The sequence below is a fragment of the Fringilla coelebs genome (genome assembly GCF_963513975.1).
Source record: "Fringilla coelebs genome assembly, chromosome: 1".
In the NCBI taxonomy this organism is placed as follows: Eukaryota; Metazoa; Chordata; class Aves; order Passeriformes; family Fringillidae; genus Fringilla; species Fringilla coelebs.
Genome location: NC_140028.1, coordinates 2,363,504 through 2,387,526, shown reverse-complemented (window position 1 = coordinate 2,387,526; position 24,023 = coordinate 2,363,504).

The following is a 24,023-nucleotide window of genomic DNA, read 5'->3' as shown; positions in this document are numbered from 1 at the left end:
CTTCTCTCTGGCTCACAGAAGTCGCAGTAAAACCTCTTTCCACATTGTGGTGTCTAAGGGTATCCAGGAGACATAGAGCTCACCTGTGTCCTCCTGGATCCATGGCTAGAAGCCATCTGCAATTCCCCAGAGCACCTCCAAAGCTTCCAAATGGATTTGTGAGGACACAAAGACCATGAATTTATTCATATCAACCCCTCCTAGCTTGGTAGCTTTGACTGGAATTTTACTGGAAGTCTTCCCTTCAGACAGCTAAATCTGGGCGAGCTGAATCCTAATTATCCTGGCCTTGTTCCTGCTTTAATTTTGACATCTCCATCATTATGTAATAATAACCTTTCCAGAGTGCTTTTGGCTATGGGAAATATTCTCTAGCCCGACTGCTACAGTTTCATTTTGGGAACAGTTCCCTTCACGTTCAATCAGCTGCTGCATTTTTTTAAATGTGAAAATATTCATGGCTTCAGCACTTGTATGAAAAAGAATTGGAGGCATCTAAGTACGGGAGATTTCAGTTTTTCAGAGCTGGTGGCATTAAATACAATCAGGAAAGTTTGTCCAGCCAAAATCTGTGTGAAGTGTGAACATTTCACTGTTATCAGACAGGTTGTTAAATGACCTTTAAGTTCGTTCTCCCTTTTCCCCAGCAAAGCACTTTTAACTTTGCATAGGCTCCTGAATCAAAATCTCTCCAATAATTACATTTTCCAGCTCTTGTGCACTTGTCCCCAGATGACTCCTAAGTAAAGCCTCCTATCTGCAGGGAGCTTGGGTGGTTGCAGCCACTTAGACTGAGAGAAAAGATTGCTCAGGAGGTGAGGAATGACCTGAGGGCACTGGCTCTGCACAGAGCCGGGGACAAGGGCTGACTTTTCACACAATAAAGTTATTGTCCTTTCCTCTTTGGCTCCAGCTCTTGCTGTTCCCATAACCCCAACATTTTCCATTACAATAGCTTCCAAATCTATAGGGGGGTTTCTCCAGTTGAGTAACTCAGGGAATTTTCACAGCCCCCTTTCCAAGACAAAGTTGCCTCTGTAAGATATAAAATAGGTCCTACAAGTCCTAAAATTGGTCTGAGGAAAAGTTCTCAGCATTTCCTAGCTCTACCCCTCATGACACCTGGGGTTACCAGCTTCCAACAGCTTCATGACATCCATGGAATTAACCAAAAAACTAAAATATACTAAAATTCTAAGTTTATTCCCTGCCATCACTGTGGCTTCTGCTCTTTTTGCCATTTTCTCTTGATCTACTCATCCCAAGTGGATTTTGCGAGGAGGGAAGTGACAGCGAGGGCAAGGAATGTTTCAGTATAAAAAAGAGCTGGATCTCCTATTTCTTCAAGACATGAGACATTAACCCTTCATCACCATCAGCACAAAGGCTTCAGGAAGGTCAAGGGACTGAAAAAAAAATGGAGAATTATGACCTCAAAGGGAACTGAACTGGCTATCCCTCAGGAGAACAACAAAACCATCATCCCAAACAGGGAACCCAGTGAGTTGTAGGCTAATAAGGCATAAAACCAACAGCACTCATTATGGGATGCAGAAAGAAGAGAACTGGGGACTTTGTAAACTTATTCTGAGGTGCTTTTAATGGCAGTGTGTGAACATATCAAGGTTGTTGAGAAAAAGGTGTTGGAACCCTGGATGTTGAGAATTTAAAACTTTCTGTGCTTAAAGGCACAAACCCACAAGAGAACACTGCAATTGACCTGAGGCTGCGGAGAAGACTTCAAAAATTGACTGATTGTCCTAGGCTGACGTTATGATGCTTGTATCCCCATTTGTGTGCGCTGTTTATGCTGGATATTATGTTCTGTGCCTTCAAGACTGGCTCTGAAGAGTGAATGTTTTGTTTTGGTTTCTTATCAGCTGCTCCCCCATGGCTGGCAGGACATACAGATGGGGCAGTACATAGTGCTGTTTCTGCTTTTTGCCTGGCTTTTCGCTTTGCTCTTGCTTCTTGCTTCTGCTTTGCTTCTGCTTGCTCTTGCTTTTTGCTTCTTCTCATTAGTTAGTTTAGCTAAACAGTCCACATTTCTTCCTGGACTGTTTCTCCTTTCCTGTTTGGACCTACTCGAACCTGCTCTGGACTGGGACCTGGGAACACCGAGAGTTTGCATCTTGTGGCTGCAACAGCTTCCTCAGCACTGGAGGGACTGATACCAGAGCGACCACCCCCAAGAGAGAGACTTTCTGAATTTGTCATCTTTTTCAGAGCGGTGAAACAGTGGTGTCATCTGGTATTGTTCATTTTGTGTGCTGGGAGGTGCTGTGCCTGTTAAATAAACAGGTTCTTTCCACTTCTCTCCCAAGAATCCTCCCCGAACAGGTTGGAGGAAGGGGCCATGTGGGTTTGTTTTCTGGAGGGGCCCCCTTTGGGAATTCTCTCCCAAATCTGCCACAAACCAGGACATGATAGCACTGAGATTATGGGTGTGTAGTTGGTTAGAAGTGTGTAATATCACTGGGTGGAAAACTTAGAGTTTGGGGTTTTAGAATATAGAAATAAATGTGGAGCAAGATAGAGGTTTAAGGGCAGAGGCAGGTTGTTCTTCTTTACCTTCTTCTTCACCTTCTTCTTCTTCCTTCTTCATGGATTTGGGTGATGTTTTATAATTAGAAAAGTCTGCATTGCGGGCTTCAAGGGATCAGTTATTGGGTTAAAAGGGAAAATAATTTAGGTGTCATTTCTTAATTGGATAGTTTAGTCTTAAAAGACCTTGCAACAAGGGATAGTTAGACATTTTGTGCCTTACTAATGAAAGGCTGCAAAACTCATGGTTGTGAGGCTGTTTCACTGATAAATAAACACCTGATCTGAACATGAACTATCGTCTCAAGTGTTATCAATCCCAACCTTGAGAAAACAATAAAAAGGGGTTGGGCCTCTTCTCCCAGACAACAACAAAAGGAAAAGGGGAAATGGCCTCAAGTTGTGCTGGGGATGTTTATTTGGGTATTAGGAAAATATTCTTCCCCCAGAGGGTGTTTGGGCACTGGAACTGCTCCCCAGGGAATGGTCACATCCCCAAGGCTGCCAGAGCTTGTTTGGACAATGTTCTCAGGCAAAGGGTGGGATTTTTGGGGTGTCCTGTGGAGGTGAGGAGCTGGATTTGATCCTTGTGGGTCCCTTCCAACGTGGGATATTTTATGACTCTTTTGAAGCATCAGGGTTCAAAAGTTCAGATGATAGCAAGGGGGAAGATGTGAGGTTTTGAAGACCTGCTCCTGCACAGTCCATCCAAGCCTGGAAAAACCCATGGAGTGTATGTGAGTATTCCTGGGGTAATTTCAGTCCTGGTCAGCTCAGAGGAGGAACAGCATCAGTCCATTGGAGCTTTTCATGTTTCTGGGAGTGCTGTGCATTTAAATGGATGTTATTTCTGTGGATGGCATTGGTTTGTGTTTCCTGTCCCTATTGATCTGCGTGACTGGCCATGGATATGCAGATAAATGGGTATATAAATATAAAATAAAGCATACTGGAGGCTCCCAGCTGGAAAATGTGCTCGGTTTTCCTGCTGGCTGCACCTGGGGACATGGAGCTACAGCAGCAGCTCATATATTGGGTTATTGGATTTAACAGCCTCTAACAGATCATAACAGACGTCAGGGACAGTGAGAGTGCTTGTACCAGGCTGGAGAGAAAAAGCAAAATCAAACAAACCAACAACAGAAAAAAATCAGTTCTGGTACAAGCAGAAAATGCTTGTTCAGTAGTCAAGCAATCCCTAATGACCTGCTCTTGTTTTTTCTTGTAGATTTGATTCCCTCAGCTCCAGCTGGGAGACAGTTCCATGATCTTCCTGTTCTTATTATTTCTTTAATGAGTTGTTTTTTTGGTTTTTTTTTTTTTTTTTGTTGGGGTTTTTGTTGTTGTTGTTGTTTAAATATTTTTACTCTTTTTCATTCTTCCCTTTCCTCTATTCCAACACTGTCTGTCTGGCACATGGTGGGATTTTTGGGATTGTCCATGGTCCTTGTGGGTCCCTTGCAACTCAGGATATTTAATGATTCTATGTTACATTGATACTCTGCCTTCTTTACCTTGGGGTTCTGCAGGTGCTGCCTAGGAAAAAAAAAAGATGAAAAATTGTGCTGCAAGGGGTTTGGATGTTATTTCAAAGCTGTATTAAAGAAATTTCCTCTTAGCCTGCAATTTTCTGACCTGCCCAAGGTCTCTTCTCATAAAAGAGGTTCCCTTAATGGCTTTTCTCTGCTCACGGGAGTGTTGAGTTTTTCTTCCAGGTGTGATCTTATCAGCACAAGAGCAGGAATGTCTCCTGTTTTTTTCTGGAAACACCTCCCCAAACCCTCTCCAGGCCTGTGCTCAGATCTCATTTCCTCTGACTGTTCCAGTGACTGAGCCCTGATATCAGAGACTGAGTTATTTTTATTATTTTCCCAATTGCCCCAGTTCCCTCCCAGCCCTACTCCCTTCCAGCTCCTGTTGATGGCTGTATTTTACAAAGTGGCACAACCCTTCTGCTGTGATATTTTCATCCTCTCCAAAGTGACATTTCCCAGCTTTAGCACAGAAGCCTGGCTCTGTTAGCAGCAGGTTGTTGAATCCCTCTGTTCCTTATCTCACAAAATGAGGAGCCTAATGAGGCTGGAGCTGTTCTCTCACTAAATTGTCAGATATTCAAAGCGAAACCCATTTTTCCCCCAGGGGAATATTCTCTGCCTTGATTGAATTGATGCCTTTGCATGGTGTTTTCATCCCAATTTAGCTACACCAGGGGAGACATTAGACAACATTCCTGTTTCAAGAAGGGATTCCAAGGGGTTTTCAGGGAAAACAAAAGCAGGATCTCTGTCAATTTAACTCCCATGCAAAAGGCATGGACACCATGCTAAAGTCCAAGGAAAAGTTACATTCAAAATGGATGCAAAATTCAACCAGAATCTGCAAGGGTAAGTTTAGACTGGATATTAGGAAAAAATTCTCCCCTGAGAGGGCACAGGTTGCCCAGAGAAGCTGTGGCTGCCCCATCCCTGGAAGTGTCCAAGGCCAGCTTGGACAGGGCTTGGAGCAACCTAGGGTAGTGGAAGGTGTCCCTGGCAGATTTAGTTGGAACAAGAGGACTTTTAAAGGTCTTTTCCAACTCGAACCATTCCACAATTCCATGATTTTTGGGCCAAATACAAAGTGAGGATCACAGGCAGCACAATGACTAAGATCTGGCATGTTCTGCTGCATCCCAAAAATCCCTTTCCACTGCCTTTCCTGTGCTGTTCCCCACCCCCTAGGCCACTTCCACACCCATTTTTCCTGCAGCACTGGAGCAGTTCCCACCTCGGTGCTACCCATCCCACCCCTCCCTCTGCACTACACGGCTCACAGGGACATTTGACAGCACAGCTTGAAGCTGCTTTTCCCAGACAGAGCTGATTTGTAAAACACGGACCCCCCCTCCTGGCTACTAAGCCGAGTCAAAAAATCCTGGATATCCGTAATCATGAGGCTGTTTCAAACAAGCAGCCATGCATGGGGTGATCAGGGCAAAGCAGCTCTCAGGAACACAGCAGAACATCCTGAGAATTCAGGAAAGGTGCTGGCACAGCAGAAATTTCCCAATGCAGCAAGGAAATAATCCAGTCACAAAGACAGTTTGCACTTTTGTTTGGGTTTTTTTTTTTTTGGTTTTTGTTTTTTTATTTTATTGTTGCCTTAAAGAGAAAAAGGATGAGGAAGAGGGAAACAGTAATGATGGCATTCCATAAAAGGTAATGGATCACAACAGGCTGATCCATCCAGGTGGGCAAAAGACAGGATGACAGCAATGTGGAGACAAAGAAATGTGTTTTTCATTTTTGATCACAATAGGAAGATGTCACCCTCTTAATGAGACATCTAAAGTGAAATTAAGAATTAAAATCTACATTCAGAGCAAAGCAAACAAAACTCTGCTTTCAGGTCCAGACCCGGGAAGTTTCATTATTTGAAAGAAATCGTAGAATCATGGAACGGTTTGGTTTGGAAGGGACCTAAAAATCATTGAATTCCAACCCCTGCCATGGGCAGGGACACCTTCCCCTAGACCAGGTTGTTCAGAGCCTCCTCCTTCTGGTTTTAATATACAAATTATATATTGGATATCTGATGACAAATTAAATATTGCTTGATAATCCTTGTGGACCCCTTCCAATTCAGGGTCTTCTGACCCATAGGAGTCATTAGGATGTTCTTCCCACGTCCAATGATCTCTGTGTGAAGAGATCCTGAGCCAGGGGCCTTATCTTCAAACCATAAAAATCTAAATTATTTTCCTTCCATGGATTTGTCCCGTTGCTTTGCAAACTCTGCAGCCAAGACCTCCACAGCTTCATAAGGCTTTGGGAAGAACCAAACTCTTTTTGTTCTAAATTTTCCACCTTTGAACCCACAAGTTTTATACTTGGTGACAATTTTTCCTCATCCGCTCTCTCCAGGCAAATAAATAGTTTTTAAAACTTCCTTAATATCCTTTCTTAGTTCTCCTTTTTCTGGGTTGAATGAGCTAAAGCTCCCTGCCCTAAGAGGAGTCCGTTGTGCATTGCTTCTGCTTGAAAAAAAAATTTAATTTTTAATTTTTCCTTGCTGGCAATGGCAGGTGATGGAAACAGCTGCCCCCACTGCTGAAAAGGCAGTGGGAGGCAAAAAAAGCAAATTTGCAGCTATGAAAAGTTTAGGATCAGTGTTTGTTCTTCCCTGTTAAAATCAGCAAGCAGAGCACGTTTCCATCTCCTGGATTTTACATTAGCAGCAAACATTCCCACTGGTCCCAGCAAACAGGCTGGCATTGGGCTGCCACATTTTCTCACACATGTTTTAGGTGACCTGAAACAGGTCCCTGCTTCTCACTGTGGCTGCTTGGGATAAAATTTGGCTTGATGGGGTCGGTCCTGGTGTAGGGAATTTCTCGGATTTTTTGCCTTCAGTGCAAAAAACATTTTCCCCAAAGAACACAAAGCAGAGCCTCACTGCTGTTTTAACAAGAAAACCACTCCATGAGGGAGACTCCCTGTTCACACAGCTCCCCAGCCTGAGATATGCTAGGTTTGCTGGTGGTAAGGGTTGCACAAAAAAATGAGGAAATTTGTGCTCTGAGCCTTGCTTTGCCCAGCATGAGGCACTGGAGCCATTTCTGTGACATCGTGACAGTTTCTGGATCGAAAACAAAAAAGAGACAGCAACAGATGTTATCTTTCCTCTTCTCTTGCTGTGTATCTGTAAAATCTGTCTAAGTTCAGGGTTTGCCTGGCAGGTGCCTTCACACCTTGTAACGCCTCTGTCCCCTCACTCCCTTCATGACCTTCTCTCCACAAGCTGTGCATGGCCTTTAGACTGAGCTTTTTATATCAGATTTTTACCTTTAATCACTACAATGGTGCCACCTGCTCGTCTTAAACCAACCCTGGGTTGTGCCCTCCTTGTTCTTTCACTCAACCATTTCATGATCTCCTTCCCAGTTCCATCCTCTCTGGTGTCTTTGGCTCTGGTGAGGAAGTTCAAATAATTATGGGGTAGTTTTGGTAGGAATGGACCTGCCAGACCATCTCATCCCCACCCCCTGCCATGGGCAGGGACACCTTCCACTATCCCAGGTTGCTCCAACCCCATCCAACCTGGCCTTGGACATTTCCAGGGATGAGGCAGCCATAGCTTCTCTGGGAAACCTCTTCCAGGGCTTCACCACCCTCACAGCCAAGAATTTCTTCCTAATTTCTAATCAAAACTTATCTTTATCAGTTCAAAAGATAACTTTTAAACTTTTATAAGACTCCCCTTTTCCTGCCACCCCAGGATCTTGTAAAAATCTCTCTCCATTTTTTTTATCCAGCTCCTCCAGGTACTGGAAGGCCACAATTAGGTCACCCCAAAGTTTCTCTTCTCCAGGTTGAACAATCCAAATTCTCTCAGCCTTTCCTCACAGCAGAGCTTGTGTTTCCTCTGGACTTGTTCCAACTGCTCCAATGTCCTTCCTGTGCTTGGAGCCCAGAGCTGAATCCACATGGGATGTAAGCCAGGAGCTGGTTCCCTCTCCAGACCTAAGTGGATGTTGGCTTGACCTCCAACCTCACCTGACCTCTGAACTCCTATCTCAGCCTCATGTTCTCGTCAGTCCAACTCCTGTCCTGAAAATATTCCACTATAAAGCCGAAATTCTTCCTATAAATCCAGCAGTTGCAAGCCCAGCCACTGACCCTTGGAGAGCGAGCAGAGCAGCTGAGCTATCCTGAGGTCTTTAAAAGGAATTTCTCTGTGCTCCAGAGGTGTTTGCTCCAGGATTTAGTGCCTCCAGCTGGCACTTAGTCTGTCCCAAGCTCAGCTGTGCTGGAGTCACCCACACACCTGCCACAAACCTGGGGCATCCCTCACTGCTATTCCTAAAAAACATGGAGCTGGGATGCACCATCTCCCCTACCTGGCACAGACCTGCTGCTTCCACCATAACATTTTGACACTTTTTTCCTAACTCTGATTCCCATTATGGTAATGGTGCAAATTGCCTTGGAACACACAATTCCTCCAGCCTAAGCTCATTCAGATTTTATATTTAAACCCTGTGCTATTCCCTGTGTGGACTCCTGAGGTGGATCACAGCAGGTATTTCACAGGAACCTACTGCTTCAAAAAGTTGTAGAGGACAAGAAGAGACAACCACTGCCAAGGGCAATTTGAGGAATTCTAACAAAACATTCACGCTGGGAAATGTGGATTTTTTTTAAGCAGGCGCAATTAATCACTGCAGGAAAGATGACACCTCGGAAAAGAGGGGTTATTTTGGATGCATAAATGAAAAATGTGGGCACCTTGGAAAGATGTGACAAGAGGTAATTGTTGTAAGTGTAGGTGTTACAGGCATGAGGTTCTGGTATGGGATTTACACATACTGTGTCATGCAAGGACATTCCAGCTCCTCCTGGCTCCTCACTGCCAAGGAGGAAGAAAAAAATAAAGGATCATAGAATCGTTAAGTTGGGAACAGATCCCCAGGATAATCAAGGCCAAATTTTGACCAAACACCATCATTCCTACAAAATCACATAATGAAAGGCCAGGTCCACTCAATTTTTGAGCTTTTCCAGGGATGGTCACTTCATCACTTCCCTTGGAAACCTCTTCCAGTGCTTAACCTCTCTTTCAGTGAAGATATTTTTCCAAAATCAAACCTGAAATCCCCTGATGCAAGCTGAGGTTGATTCTTCTTGTCCTGTATCTTGTTGCCTGGGAAAAAGAGACCAACACCCACCTTGCCACCATTTCCTTTCAGGGAGCTGGGGAGGGCAATAAGATTTTCCCTGAGCCTGTTTTTATCCAGACTGAGCAATCTGAGTATCCTCAGCTGCTCCTTGTAGGATTTATGTTCCAGACCCTCCACCAGCTCTTCTGTCCTTCTCTGAATACAAATTATGGTCACTTTAGGGCTTTGAGTTGACTATTCAGGGATGCCTTAAAAAATGCAACAACTCTCCTGCAGCTGCTCCAGTTTGGAGTTTTCAGGCTTCAAGGGCTCCCTATCAGTGGCAGTGCCAACAAAACAGGAAAACATCTCCCAAACAGTGACCCAGTCAGACACAATCCATTTTTACCTTGACCTCTCTTTGGGAAATCCCAAGTGAAACACTGGGATTTGCCAGGGTGGTGAATGGCTCAGACATTTAAACCTACGTTTGTGTTTGAGACCTAACCCACAGGGAACAGGGGAGTCAGGAGCTTGTTTACAGGCCAGTGTTTCTTTTAAATAGTCCAACCAGGCTGAACGACTGGAGCTCTTCATCAGCAGTAACTTTGGCATTGCTTTCTATAAAAGTGTCGCCATATCCACAGCCAGGGTTGAAAATGCATTTACATATCAATCCCCATCCTCTTTTTCTCAAGGTTAGCAGAGAAAATGAATCAACCCAATCAGTCCTGGTGCTACTATTTGTTTTATTAGAATTCATGGCCGACCTTATCATTTTTGTTACCCAAAAAGGCTGTGTTAAAACTGACAATTCTATCAAAGGCAGATAAAATTCAGAGTACAAGAGTTTTAATCTGTATATCCCTTCCCCCCTCCCCCCCCACTAAACTGATTGAAAAATTACATGGATCTTGTTTTTCTCCCTTCCTTCCATCTTACAAATGTTTTGTCTTCACAAAAGCTCGCTGATTTTAGGAGAAGAGAACTCAATGTTCTCAACTCATCCGACCACCTGCCTCATCCAGGACACAGAAATCCACCAGCACCTCCCTGCAAGAAAAAAGCCACAATGAAGAACTAAAATCTTATTCCAGATGCATTTAAGACAGGTTGAATGGGGTTTGGAGCAACCTGGCCTAAGGGAAGGTGTCCCTGCCCATAGCAGGGGTCTGGAATGAGATGATCTTGAAGGTCCCCTCCAGTCCAGGCTATTCCATGATTCTGTGGTCCTATGTAATTGTTTTTTCTCACTCCTTTGGGTATTTCAGGTTGTTCTAAGTCCAAACCAGTCTTCCCTTGAGGACTTCCTGTGATGAGGCAGCCAAAATTTCTCTGAGCAGCCTGTTTCAATGCCTGGCCACCCTCACATAAAGGATTTATTCCTAATATCTAATCTGCCCTCTGTCAGATTGAAGTCACTGCTCCCTGTCATGTCACTCCAGGCCCTTTCAAATAATCTCTCCCCCATCTTTCTTGGCTCCCTTCATTTCCAGAAGGCCACAATTAGGTCATCCCAAAAGTTCTCTTCTGCAGGGTGAACAATCCCAATTCTCCTAGTCTTTCCTCATGGTAGTTCCTTCATCCCTCTGATCACCTTGGTGGCCTTCTCTGGACTCACTCCAACATCTCCATGTCCTTCCTGTGCTGGGGACCCCAGAGCTGGAGGCAGCTCTGCAGGTGGGTTCTTCTCAAGGCCGTGTCATCACCAGTCACTCCAGAGACCACAGAATCACAGAATCAGTGAGACTGGAAAAGGCATTCGAGGTCATCCAGTCCAAACTATGACCCAACATCACCTTGTCCACCAGACCATGGCACTAAGTGCCACATCTGGTTCTTTCTTAAACACCTCCAGGGACAGAGGTCAAAATGTTGGTCAAAATGTTGGTCAAAACGATGTTCACAGATTGGATCCACTGGGTGGTGGGGGAAATCCCAAAGAAATGGTGGGGAGAAATCCCCAGGAAAACCCCCAGAATAGACCATCTCTTTGGTTTATATTCACTCAGGTTTAGGTAAGAACACCCAGGTACCTCCCCTGGGGTGAGGAGTTTTGACTGAATGATGGTATCACAGGATAGAAGGATGATATAATGTTGTGGATCATGGAAGACTTGAGGAATTTTTGACACCTTCTAAGATGCAGCTGCCATTAAATCAGCTCAGTTGGGCCATTATGGCCCATCAGCAGAGATGAGCTCCTTGAGGCCATTGAGCCCACATGAGAATGTCCTGGTGCTTCCCAGGAAGGGGATTTATCCCAGCTGAGTATCCTAATTAAAGATAAATCCTGATTATCCTAAAATTCTAATTATCCTAAAATCCTGAATCCTGAGTATCCTAATGAAGGACAAAGTGACAGTTCTCTCCTCACAGGATTTGCCTCCTACCTTGTTCAGCACCCAGGTGTAGCCTGAGGTGGGCTCTGCTCACCCTCTGCCCCTGGGTGGGTATTTTACTTGATCCCTGAACCATTAACCAGTTCAATCTCCCACATCTTCTCAGGCCAGTGACATTCCTGTCAAATGCAGAAGGATTCCAGAGGTCTTCAGCACATTCCTTGATCTCCAGCCCATGTCTGCAGTGCCTGTACAAGCACCACCAAGATGTTTCCAGCTGTCCTTATCTTCCGTGGGGAAGCTGCTGCCCTGCTCCTGTTGGTTCATGATTTATTAAGAGCTATTTATGCCACGGCCAATATTTCCTTCTGTTATCCCATCTATTTGTGATGTCCTCTGCAGCTCCACTACGTTGCTTTGATTTATGATTCATGTTATTTTATTTTCTTCAGGGTTCTGCTGTATTTATTTATGTTGCCCTGAAGAGCTGATTTTCAAATGTACCAGTCCCAGAAACTTCATCGAGGCTCCCCCCTCCCTGCCTGCACACAAATCATCTTCATCTTTTGAATAAGTCATTGCTTTTTTAGAGAGGAATAAATTTTCATAAGAATTTTTCATATCAGACCCAGTGTGGGGGTCATCAATAAACATCTCTCACCTGTTAATGGGAATGATTTGAGTTTCTGTGGTGTTCCTATTAATAGGTAAAGGTCTAATTAAGATTTGATAGAAAATAAGTTGCTGCAATTAATGTCCTTTAGTGGGGGAAGGGAGCATGTTGTTATGTAATTTTATTAGACTAAAATACATTTATAGAATTTGAAAAAAGAGCCTTATTTCTGTTGTCTCACAGAATATGAAAAAATCCCTGCCATCTGAGCTGGAAAGAAATTCTAGGACACCGAGACCTGAGAGGCAGCTAAGTCTCATTTCCTGCAGCCATTTCCAAGTTTATATCTGGACTATCTTGAATATTCTAAGCCACAGCACCCCTTTGCCTCCCTTTCCTTCAGCCCTGGGGGTATTTCCACTCTGACTCCATCTGTCTCCTTTCCTTTTACACCACTTAAGAGCCGTTCCCCGGTTCCATCATCCTCTCAAGTGGCTTTGGCTCTGATGAGTAAATCATAGAAACCTTGAGTGATATGGTTTGGAAGGAACCTTCAAAATCATCCAATTCCAACCCCTGTGCCATGGGCAGAGAGCAATCCTTGTTATGCTAAGCCATCCATGAATACAAGAACATTGAACTCCTGATGGATACAATCACTACTGGCCCTGTATTGCCATGACTCTCCCTTGTTAAAACACACTCCTGGTACAACACGAAGGAGTCAAGATGTGGGGGAATGGCTTTAAACTGAGAGACCAGGTTTAGATTCGATATTAGGCAAAATTCTTCCCTGGGAGGGTGGTGAGGCCCTGGAACAGGCTGCCCAGAAATGCTGTGGATACCTCACCCCTGGAAATGTTCAAGGCCAAGCTGGATGGGATTGGATCAACCTGGGATAGTGGAAGGTGTCCCTGCCTGTGGCAGGGGGCTGGAATGAGATGATCTGGAAGGTCCATTCCAATCCAAAAAACCATTCTGGGATTCTATGGTCTTGGTCCTGATGCCATGTGAAGGCTGACCTAGAACAAAGAGTGGACAGAGCTAAAGAATAAAGTAGGGATTTATTAGAAGGCCTCAATGGATACACCTTGGGCAGCACAAGAGCCCAGCCAGGGCTGCACCCAGGATGAACCCAAAATGGTCACAAAATAGATGACTGGTCACAGGGTCTCACACTTTTATAAGTTTTGGTCCATTTGCATATTGGAGTTAATTGTCCAATTCCAGCTTTAGCTTATGAAATCCCATCCTTCTTGTTTTTCTCTATTCAGCCCACCATTGTTTATGGTCTTGGGCCTGAGATTTGGATCATTTGTCCTTGGTCCCCAGCTAGAGAAGGAATTGTTTTGGCTCCCTGCTCTGTGAAGAGAGCTCACTGTCCCCTAATATGAAGTTCAGAACTACACACTAAAGCAGCACAGAATCTGAAAAATATAAAAGCTAAAACCTGAGGCAAGAGTCCCACAAATCAGTCCCACACCTGAAGTTGATTTTCCCTTTTTACCAACCACTGAAAACATCCCACCACAAGCTCCCACTGCTTTGCCCCACTTTTCCCATTTCCAGCACTACAAAAAAGGATTTATTTAGTATGCTGTCCCACTGTTTGCTTGGACTGACTTTGCCTCCTGTGCAGCTCAGCCATGCTCCAAATCTCAGGCCATCTCCCTGAAAATCCTTGTTCATTCCCCTCACCTCCACAATGACAAATGATTGTGTCATCCTTCCTCTCCAGGGTCCTGCTCCAAGTGACAACGAGTTTCTAATCTCACCCCATTGTTCATCTCTTTCTCCCCTTAATCTCCATCAGCTCCGTGTGTCAACAGCACTTGCTCAAAATCACTTATCACACAAGAAATTTATTTAGAATTAATCAGAGACAATTTGAGGTGTTTATTAACGCAGCAACAATCTCAGCTTGACCTTGCGATAGAATTTGTGTTTCAAAGAAACAACTCTTTTTCTTTTTTTTTTTTTCTCTGCGTGATACTGAGTTGAAAAACTTTCATTTAGGAGCTAACGAAGGTGAAAGCTGCTGCCAGAGACAAATTCTGCTTAACAGACTTAACATTTTCTCTGGGTTCTTTTGGGTTGTTTGAGGAAAAAAAAGCAAACAAATTATGCAGGAATTACCAGGCCTGGCTCTGTCAGAGCTGAGAAAGGTCCTTATTGTTCTTATTGTTCTGGTTCCCTCCTCAAACCCCATCTCCTCAGACAGGTGGGAGAAGGGGCAAGACCCAGGTCACACAGAAATGCTGTTGCTTTTCTTTCCTTGTTAAATCATTTTCAACTGAGAGCAAAAGATGGTTCTGAGGAGATTCTCTGGTACTGAACAGAGTCTCTCTGGTACTGACTAATTAAACTGGGACGCTTTTACCAGAAGAAACATTCAGTTCTCCTGGGAGCAGAGACCCAGACTTTGCACATCTCCATTTGACTGCTAACCACTCAAAAAAAAAAAAAAATTAAAGGGATTCCATAGACAGTTCAGTATTTAGGGAATAGCTCCAGCTGTTGAGAAAGCCTTGCACCTGGCTCTGGATGCAATTCCTTCTGGAATTACAGCTGGACACCTCAACTCAGTAGTCACACTCAGTAGTTTTACTGTTCATGTTTATTTTTTTCCTCTTTTATTTACCTAATCCTAAGCAATTCAGAGTTGTTACAGATTTAAATACCACCCCATATATTCTGATCAATTCTGATCCCATAATTTGTGGTCTGTACATGTGGGGCAGATTTTATGCCACGCTCCAAATAAACCCAAATTGAAAATCCCTGTTGACTTGGCCTGTAATGACTGACTGCTCCTTTTCCAACCTCAGCAGCTGCACAGACCTGTCTTTCCAGGAGCGCAGGAAGGCTTTCCAAGCATCTTGGCAGCTCCCTGTCAGCCAGAGAGGATTAAACATCTCCTGTTAACAGCTCTGCTGCTGTGAGAGCCTCAGAGCAGCCCCTCTCAAAATGAAGCTGCAGCTTGGGCAGAGCCACTGACCTCGTGCTTCCAAGGCCATTTCTCTGTTAATCAGCCTTGTCAAAGCCTGGCTCTCCCAGGGAGAAATCTCTCACTCCCTATCTCTCCACCTCCTCCATCCAAGGGTTCATTCCTCCTTGTATTCCCAGGCATGTTCATCAATCAAGAGGAGGAGGTGGATGCAAGCTCCTGATTACTCGGGAGGGAGAAAATTAAGTCCCACTGAATCAGTACCCCAGAGAATGATAAATCAAATCCTACAGGAACTCTTTTGACCTCCTAGCAGAGGGTTTTCCAAACTCAGGGATTTCTCCAGAGATCCTTAGTTTAACTCAGAGCCTTGAAATAAAATGGAATTCTTCCAACTGAGAATTTTTTGTCTCCTATCTGACACCCTGGCTTAATGCTGAGTCTGTACAGCATCAGCTGCAGAGACCAAAGTTTGGGCATTTGTTCCCTTATTTTAGAATTCTATCCCCAAAATACTCTCTTCTCCAAATTCCCAAGAGGTTTCAGGATAAATGAGCATATTTGAGGCAAGTGAATAATTTTCTAGGGAAAAATTCTTATGGTAATTCTTGGGGTTTTCCTATACAGGGCCAAGAGTTTGGGCTCAATGATCCTTGTAGGACCCTTCCAATTCAGGATATTTAATGATTCTACAGAATAATTCCCTAACTCTTTTTTTTTGTTCATATTCATCCTTTGCATCCATATTTTTATTTTAAGCTGGCCAAGAAATTGCATATTAAGATTACATTCAAGGAGAGAAAAAGCTGCATGGTGTAAGGAGATGACAAAGAAGGAAAAAAGAAATTACCAACACTCACTTGAAAGTTTAAATGTTTTTGGAACAAAAAAATCCAGGACAGTTAGTAAAATCCACGAGCATGGTCACCTGTCTCCACAACACCATAAACATCTTAATTAAAGCAGGCAGAATATGAGGAGGGTGACCCTGAAAATGTGTTCCTTGCTGCAGCAGCTGCAAAATGAGCACAGGGATGTGTGAACCAGTGGATTCCTCATGTTCCACATTCAATGATGTGCCAAAAAAATCCCTGGAAGCTCTGGGACCAGCTTCCTCACAAGCTCCCTGCTCCCTGAAAATTGATTATGCAACAGAGCTTATAAATTAACCCATTAACATCATTTATTTGCCCACAAATACTCAGCTGGACCATGCAATTTAAAAGTTTATGTATGTGTGGAGTTATCTCAGTAAGAATTATACTTGAATGATCTCATTTGCATAAGTCAGAGATTGTAATGACTTACTCAACTAAGCATACCCATGCAGTTAATTACTTTTTTCCAAATGAAATGCTGAAATTATTTCCCAGCAGAGAAAGGCAATTGCCCACCCAAAGCAGCACAGGATGCCGTTGATTTTAAAACAACTAATAAGAAATTAATTTTAGCAGGCCGCTGAGCCATAGTTAGGGAGCAATGCAAAGTAAAATGTGACCAAAACCAGCAGCTCCATTGGCAACTCCAGTTTCACTCAGGAATTCTGGAATGAGGAAACACATGGAGCACCTCAGTCTTGAGGAGGCGGCAGTCCTGGGCTGGTTAGAGGAAAAAACAAAGCTCCTGAGAGAGGAAAAGTCACCTTTGGAATCACTTGTGACTGTAAGCTTGGAAATAACCAAATAAAGGGAGATTCTTCCTGTTCCCACCTCATATTCCCACCACACAAGAGGAAGTAAGGAAGTTTGGAGGGCTTGGAGAAGAAAAAATAAGATAAAAACCATTTCCTGGTTGGTCAAGTCCAGCTTAGATGGAGCTCTGAGTAGCTTGTGGAATGTGTTCCTGCCCATGGAGGTGTTGGAACTGGATGAGTTTTAAGTTCTTTTCCAACCCAAATCATTCTGTGAATAAAATAATGTCACAAGCAAAGGGGATGATGTGACACTTCTGGTCTGGGACTGTAGTGATAAATCTGAAGCATGTAGCCACCATTGTTTATTAACTCAGATTTAGCTGAAGTTTGTTCTGAATTGGGATGGTCCTGAGCATCCTGCTGCCTGTCCAAGTGGGAGTGTGATGGGAAGACACCCATGTGTTTGATCTGAGGAAAGAACCAGTTAGATAAAGCCAAATATAAAAATTCACTGGCACATTCCCTCACTGCTGTGCATTCCTTCTGTGCACCAGCCCTCCCATATCCCAGGGATTTTGGGCAGCCCTCCTCAGGAATTAAACAACAGGTAGATATCTCCTACTTTTCCAGCCCAGGGATCATGGGCAGCTTGTCAGGATCCTGTGTTTTAAAATTGCTTATAACTTCTGGCAGAATTCCAACAACATTCTATTTTCTATTTTATCTGAAATTGAAATTCATTAAATTAGTTTTAAGACTGGCAAATATTTTTGAGCATATTAATTTTCTGTGTCCTACTCAAGCTCAGTTTGAGCAGCCCCATCTAGTGGAAGGAGCCCCTGCCCATGGCAGAGGGGTGGAATGGGATAATCCAGAACTTTCCTTCCAACCCAAACCACTCTAAAATTCTGTGAACTAATATTTTTTGAAGCTACTGCAGATCCCGTATCATCCCTGCAGCCTCTTGTCATCGCCTCAACCAGAACACATTTAAACCGAAGAAAATATTAACTTGTGCCCTGCAGGCACTGAGACACTTTGTGAGAGGACTTTAAATGACAAGGAAAGTTTTCTACAGTGAATCCAACTCCAAAAAAAAAAAACTCTTGAGAGTGTGGGGGATGCACAAAGCACAGTGATGAACATTAGATGCAGAACTACGGCCACAACAAACTCCAACCAGGCTGCAAATTCTGTAACAGCAAAAACTGAGTCTATTCCAATTTCTGTTGGCATAAATTTATATTCCTGAACATCTCTGTGTGGACAAGGTGGGGGTGAAGCAGCTGATAAAGACTGAGAACAGAGAGTTTCTCTGTGATCTGTAGGTCTTGCAGCTCCACTGCACCAGGGTGTGAAAAACTCCCAGCTTAGAGATGTGGGGCTGTGATTTCCTCTTTGCAAAGTGCTTCTCAAGTAGCCTGATTTGCTTTGCTTTTAATGCATGGATTATCGGTTTAATTTCCATGAGGTTTTTTTAATCTGAAATTTAATTTAGAAGATTTCGTCAAGTGATTGTTGCAATTTGTTCTGCTGGCTGCTCTCAGAACAACTTCTGCCTGCCAAAAATACATCTCCTTGCTTTTATCACAGAATTCAGAAAGATTCTTGCTACACCCTTCACTTCAGACACCTATAAACCACAAAGGGCCCTTTTTCCCCTTCTCTTCTGTGGCAGGAGGACTCCAGTGGAGCTGGAAATGGCTTTTCCCAGGAGTGATTCAGTGGTGCCACAGGACACAGAGATCCTTCTTTGGGACCTAAAACCATGACAGCAGCCCTAAATCCATCCCATAACATTAATTAACTCACACACAGCTCTCTGTGGAAGGATCACCTTTCTGGGCCACCAAAATATTTATAGTTCTCAACACAGACTTTGCTCTGCTGAAAAACCGGCAAGTCAGGCTGGTTTCTGTCACATTCAAGGCAGAGCCTGAGGTGAGTGGGATGCACTTCTGGCCAGCAGCAAAAAAAACCTCCTCTCCCTGTCCCTCTCCCTGTCCCTCTCCCTGTCCCTGTCCCTGTCCCTCTCCCTCTCCCTCTCCCTCTCCCTCTCCCTCTCCCTCTCCCTCTCCCTCTCCCTCTCCCTCTTTCTTTTTTTCTCTTCCTTTTCCTCCAAACACTCCTTGAGCTCTGTCAGGCTGGTTCTGTGACCACTGCCCTGGGAGCCGGTTCAGTGCCCAACCACCCTCTGGGTGAAGAACCTTCCCCTGAAATCCAATCCAAACCTCCCCTGACACAGCTTCAGGCCATTTCCTCAGGTCCTGTCGCTGTCAGCGCAGAGCAGAGATCAGTGCCTGTCCCTCTTCTTCCTCTCACAAGAAGGTTGTGGCCCTGATGAGTCTCCCGCCATCGCTGTTCCCTTGTCCAGCTGAACAAACCACGTGCCCTCAGCCATTTTTCAGAAACCTTCCCCTCAAGGCCTTTCACCGTTTTGCAGCTCTCTTTGGACATTCTCGAATTGTTTAATGTCCTCCTTATATTGTGGCGCCCAAAACTACAAACAATAATCCAGGTGAGGCCAGCCCAGCCTAGAGCAGAGTGGGACGATCCCCTCCGGGCCCAGATGGAGACGCTGGGCCTGATCCCAACAGGCCAGGGCTGTCCCTCCTGGCTCTGATCCAACTTTCCCTCGACCAGGGTTGGAAGGGGACTGAAAATCTCTTAATTCCAATCCCCACTAGGGGCAGGGACACATTCCACCATCCCAGGTTGCTCCAAGCCCTGTCCAACCTGGCCTTGGACACTTCCAGGGATCCAGGGGCAGCCACAGCTTCTCTGGGCAGCCTATGCAAGGCCACACCATCTCTGTTAAGCTTTAGTTGGGCCTCAGGTCTTCAAGGAGGCAAGAGCAGCTTTTGGTTGCTCTTAAAGTGGTTTATTGCATGAACACATCAGTCTAGAAAAGTTCAAAGTATTAAAAGCCCGTTCTAAAGTATTAAAGTCCATACTAAAAGAGTTCTGGCATAGAGTCCCAAGCAAAAGCTGCAGCTTTTCTCTGCTCTCTGACATAAAGTCCCAGGTCCTGAGCAGCAGCAGCAGCAGGAACAGTTGTTCCCTGGTGTAGAGTCCAATGTTCCATGCAGCAGGAACCACAGCCTTTTTCTTTTTCTTTTTCTTTTTCTTTTTCTTTTTCTTTTTCTTTTTCTTTTTCTTTTTCTTTTTCTTTTTCTTTTTCTTTTTCTTTTTCTTTTTCTTTTTCTTTTTCTTTTTCTTTTTCTTTTTCTTTTTCTTTTTCTTTTTCTTTTTCTTTTTCTTTTTTTCTTTTTCTTTTCCATTTTCTTTTTCTTTTTCTTTTTCTTTTTCTTTTTCTTTTTCTTTTTTTCTTTTTCTTTTTCTTTTCCATTTTCTTTTCCTTTTCCTTTTTCTTTTTCTTTTTCTTTTTCTTTTTCTTTTTCTTTTTCTTTTTCTTTTTCTTTTTCTTTTTCTTTTTCTTTTTCTTTTTCTTTTTCTTTTTCTTTTTCTTTTTCTTTTTTCTTTTCCTTTTTTCTTTTTCTCTTTTTCCTTTTCTTTTTCTTTTTCTTTTTTTCTTTTCCTTTTTTCTTTTTCTCTTTTTCATGTTGTTGTTCCTTCTTCTTCTTCTTGTGGTTGTTGATGCTTTCACCCCATTACAAGGCATTTTATTAATAAAACATCCAATCGGCTAAAAATACAATTCTTAAACATTCTTTCTAAACCAATCTAAACTTGATTCTAATGTACAAAAGTAGTACAAAAGTAGTGTCAGTTCTTACCTAAGAAACTATGTATATATTATTACCTATTTACACAAATACACTATTTGTTTTCTTACTTGAAATTTATGCATATGTTTATTTACATGAATAGTTCTAGCTATTTACGCAGATGGTTGTATTTATTCTAGAAATGCAAGGCAAGTTCTACTATGTTTTTTTTATGTCTGGAGCTAAGTAACTGAACTTTAAACTAGGCCTTAGGGCCTTTACTAGCTAACACAGTTTCTCAAGGCACTTAAAATGCACTTTCTACTTAAAACTACAACTTATAATTGCACTTCCTTAAAACTTAAACCTACGCTTCTGCTTCATATCTATGTGGCTAAATATAACTTAATTTCTCTAAAGACTTTAATTCAACCCCTGCATTCATTTCTCTCTGTGAGGAACTCAGAGAGGCTTGCACTCCAACAATTTCAGCAGTAAATAACCTTTTCCTAATATCCAATGCCAAGTGTCCAAACCACCCAGAGTTGGATATTCTGAAGCATCATTCCCAGACCCTTCAAACAAGGACACCTGCTTCTACTCAGCACTCAGAGACCCCCAGCCAGGACCAGGTTTTATCTGGCTTTGGAAACAGGAGAAAACCTTTTGGGAATGCTGTAGCAACAAGTTGAGGACTCAGGGGGAATATCTTTCATCCAGGCACCTCTGTGGTCTGAAACTGCTTATTTTGCAGACAAAAAAAAAAACCCATGGAGTAGAAGTGGTGACAATTTTAAGTCTTAGAAAAATATGTATTTAAAATAAATAGACTATACTGTTTATTTAATATACAAAACTTGTGGGAGAGAAAGGGTGCTCAGTTTCTTCAGGCCTTTACACTTTTTTTAAGCCAAATAGGGTAAAAATAGAAAGTAATGAAAATTTCTGTGGATCAGTAATGCTTCAGTGTTTCAGAAGTGGGTGGGATCAACTGAATTTTCATTTTAAAACTTCTTTTGAAAACTTCTCAGCTTGTAACAAAACCTTTCTTTTCTTTTGACATGTATTTTTTTTCCCTTCTTCTTACAAAACAGTGCAGCAAATGGAGTTTCTATATTTTCCATGGGCATAGCTCCACTGGGTATTGAAGCACATAAAAAATCATCTTGCCCAATATTTTTCCACAGTAAAAAATCTGCCTTTTCCCCATCTGCCTGACAAATCCACAAGTTTTCCTGTGTAAATAGGCTTTGCCTGGGGCTACTCCACCCATCCCAAGCCCCGCTCTGCTGGGAGAATTTTGTCATCTCTTTAGGACAGAGATGCCCACGTTGCTGAGAGAGAAAAATCTTGTGCTGCACCACCCACTCAAGTCAGTTTATTTAATGCAGTTTGCCATGAAAATTGCAGCTTCTGTGGGCAATAAACTCTGGGTATTGTGGTAGTTAAGGTTTCACTGGAGTGAAGTCATGGAACAGCCTTTTCTTTACCTGGAGGAGCTGTGGAAGCATTTATCACCTGCTGAGCAAAGCAGAGATTTCCTTGAGTTCCAGGGCAGCATCTCTCCCTTGGTGAGGAGAAATCCTCTCTCATCCTGTGGATGGATCCAATCAGTTAATGCTGCCTTCAATGAGAGGAAGCCGCTTTTAAAAATTAATCCATCCAGCATTTTAATTTTGTGTGCAGATGCAAATTAGACTTTAATTGCTCGCCAGCTCAACTGATCATCGAGATACCCATCAAATTGGCTGTACCAGGGAGGTACAAATGATCACAGAGTTGATCTGTGCCTCGTTCCTGTTAACAGGAGATGAAATATTCTCCAGCAAAGTCATTTTTTGCTCGTCAGTCCCCTGCAGGGCTCTGGCTGAGTCCTGCTCATTTAGACTCTTCCATATCCCTTAACTCTTTGGATTCCCAGTGCATGAAATAAGCTGTGCTGGGTTTTCTAGTTGTAGGTGTTCATCAGGTTCCTGACGTGCCTCTTGTTGGTCATAGAAACATGGAATGGTTTGGGGAGGGACCTCATTTAATTCCAAAACCCTGCCATGGACAGGGACACCTTCCACCATCCCAGGCGGCTCAGAACTCCATCCAACCTGGCCTGGAAAAGAGGGGTCATAAAATAAGACTTGTTTAGCCCAAGAAATATTCCAGACAGAAAATTCCCTGGGAGAACAGTGGGATACAATGTGTGACCACGAAATGTCCCCATGGCCAGTGCTGCTCATGGCAGCAGATATCTCTTGACCTCTATTTCCAGCTGAAGCTCTTCCAAGTGAGAAATGCCACAGAGGCAACACGAGGCCAGGAGGCAGCAGCCTGAACCCAATTCCCTTTCTATTATCTCTGAGAGTTGATGAAATAATAAAATATTGTTGAAATAATAAAACGTTGTTATGATATCAATTGTACTTTTGAATTTCCTCTCCCAGCTGCTGAGTGAGGGTGAAGGGGTGGGAGGTGGGAGGAAGCCCCTGCATGGAGATTAAAGCCCCTGAATTTGGCAATGTCATAAATCCTCAGTGGCACCTGCAGCCAGGTAGTTCCTTTCATCACAGTTTTCAAAGCATTTAACAGAGCGTGGCGAGAGAACAGCAAAGGCAAAGCCCAGGAGGGGTGAAATGTTTGGAAGTCACAGCTCAGTTCAGGAGGAGAGGCAGGAGTGCCAGCCACCTTTTTTCCATTATGGGTATCACGGATCCATCGCCATTTCTCCACCTTCCCTAATCAACCACAGGCAAAAGTTTTACAAAGCAACCTAGGGCCAGTTCAGGGCAGCAATGGTCCATAAGAATTACTCTGATATTCCTCCAAGGTACGGATTCCTGTCTTCATAAAACAGAAGATTTCCTGGTGGATAAACCTCCCAGAAGTTTGGACATTGCTGGAACAGGTAGGGAATGGTGTTTCTTTTCATTCTGGAGAATTTGCTAGAGCACATCCAGGGAAAGAAATGGAGCTGGGGAAGGGCCTGTAGCACCAGGAGAAGCTGAGGGAGCTGGGGGGGCTCAGCCTGGAGAAAAGGAGGCTCAGGAGGGACCTTCTGGCTCAGCACAACTCCCTGACAAGAGGTGGAGCCAGGCTAGGGTCAGGCTCTGCTCCCAGGGAAGAAGAAACAACAACCTCAAGCTGTGTCAGAGGAGGCTGAAATTGGGTATTAGGAAAAATTTACTCACTGAAAGACTTGTTGAATATTGGAAGGGGCTGCCCAGGGCAGTGGTGGAATCACCATCTCAAAAATTATGTAGATGTGACACTTGGGACAGTGGCTTAGTGGTGGCCTTGGCAGTGCTGGAGAACAAGTTGGACTCAATGATTTCAGAGATCTTTTCCAACCTTAATGGTTCTGCTTTAAGATTTTGCAATACCTTCTCTAAATTCCTGAGCAGGTTGTGTTTAATCCCCACCACCAAGGGACACGAGCATTTCTAAAACTAGGATGGAAAACTGGTCACAGGAAAGTCACTCAGCTTTCAAGTCTTCAAGCTGGGACATTTTGAAGCAGAGTAATCTCCAGGGTGGCGAAAAGGAAGTTGTCTGATGGCAGATGCTGAGAAAAGTAAAACTGGAAACCCTCCCAAAATCCTGCAGTCTCCTGGTCCATCAGCCCATTTGGGGTGAAAAGCTGCATCTCTG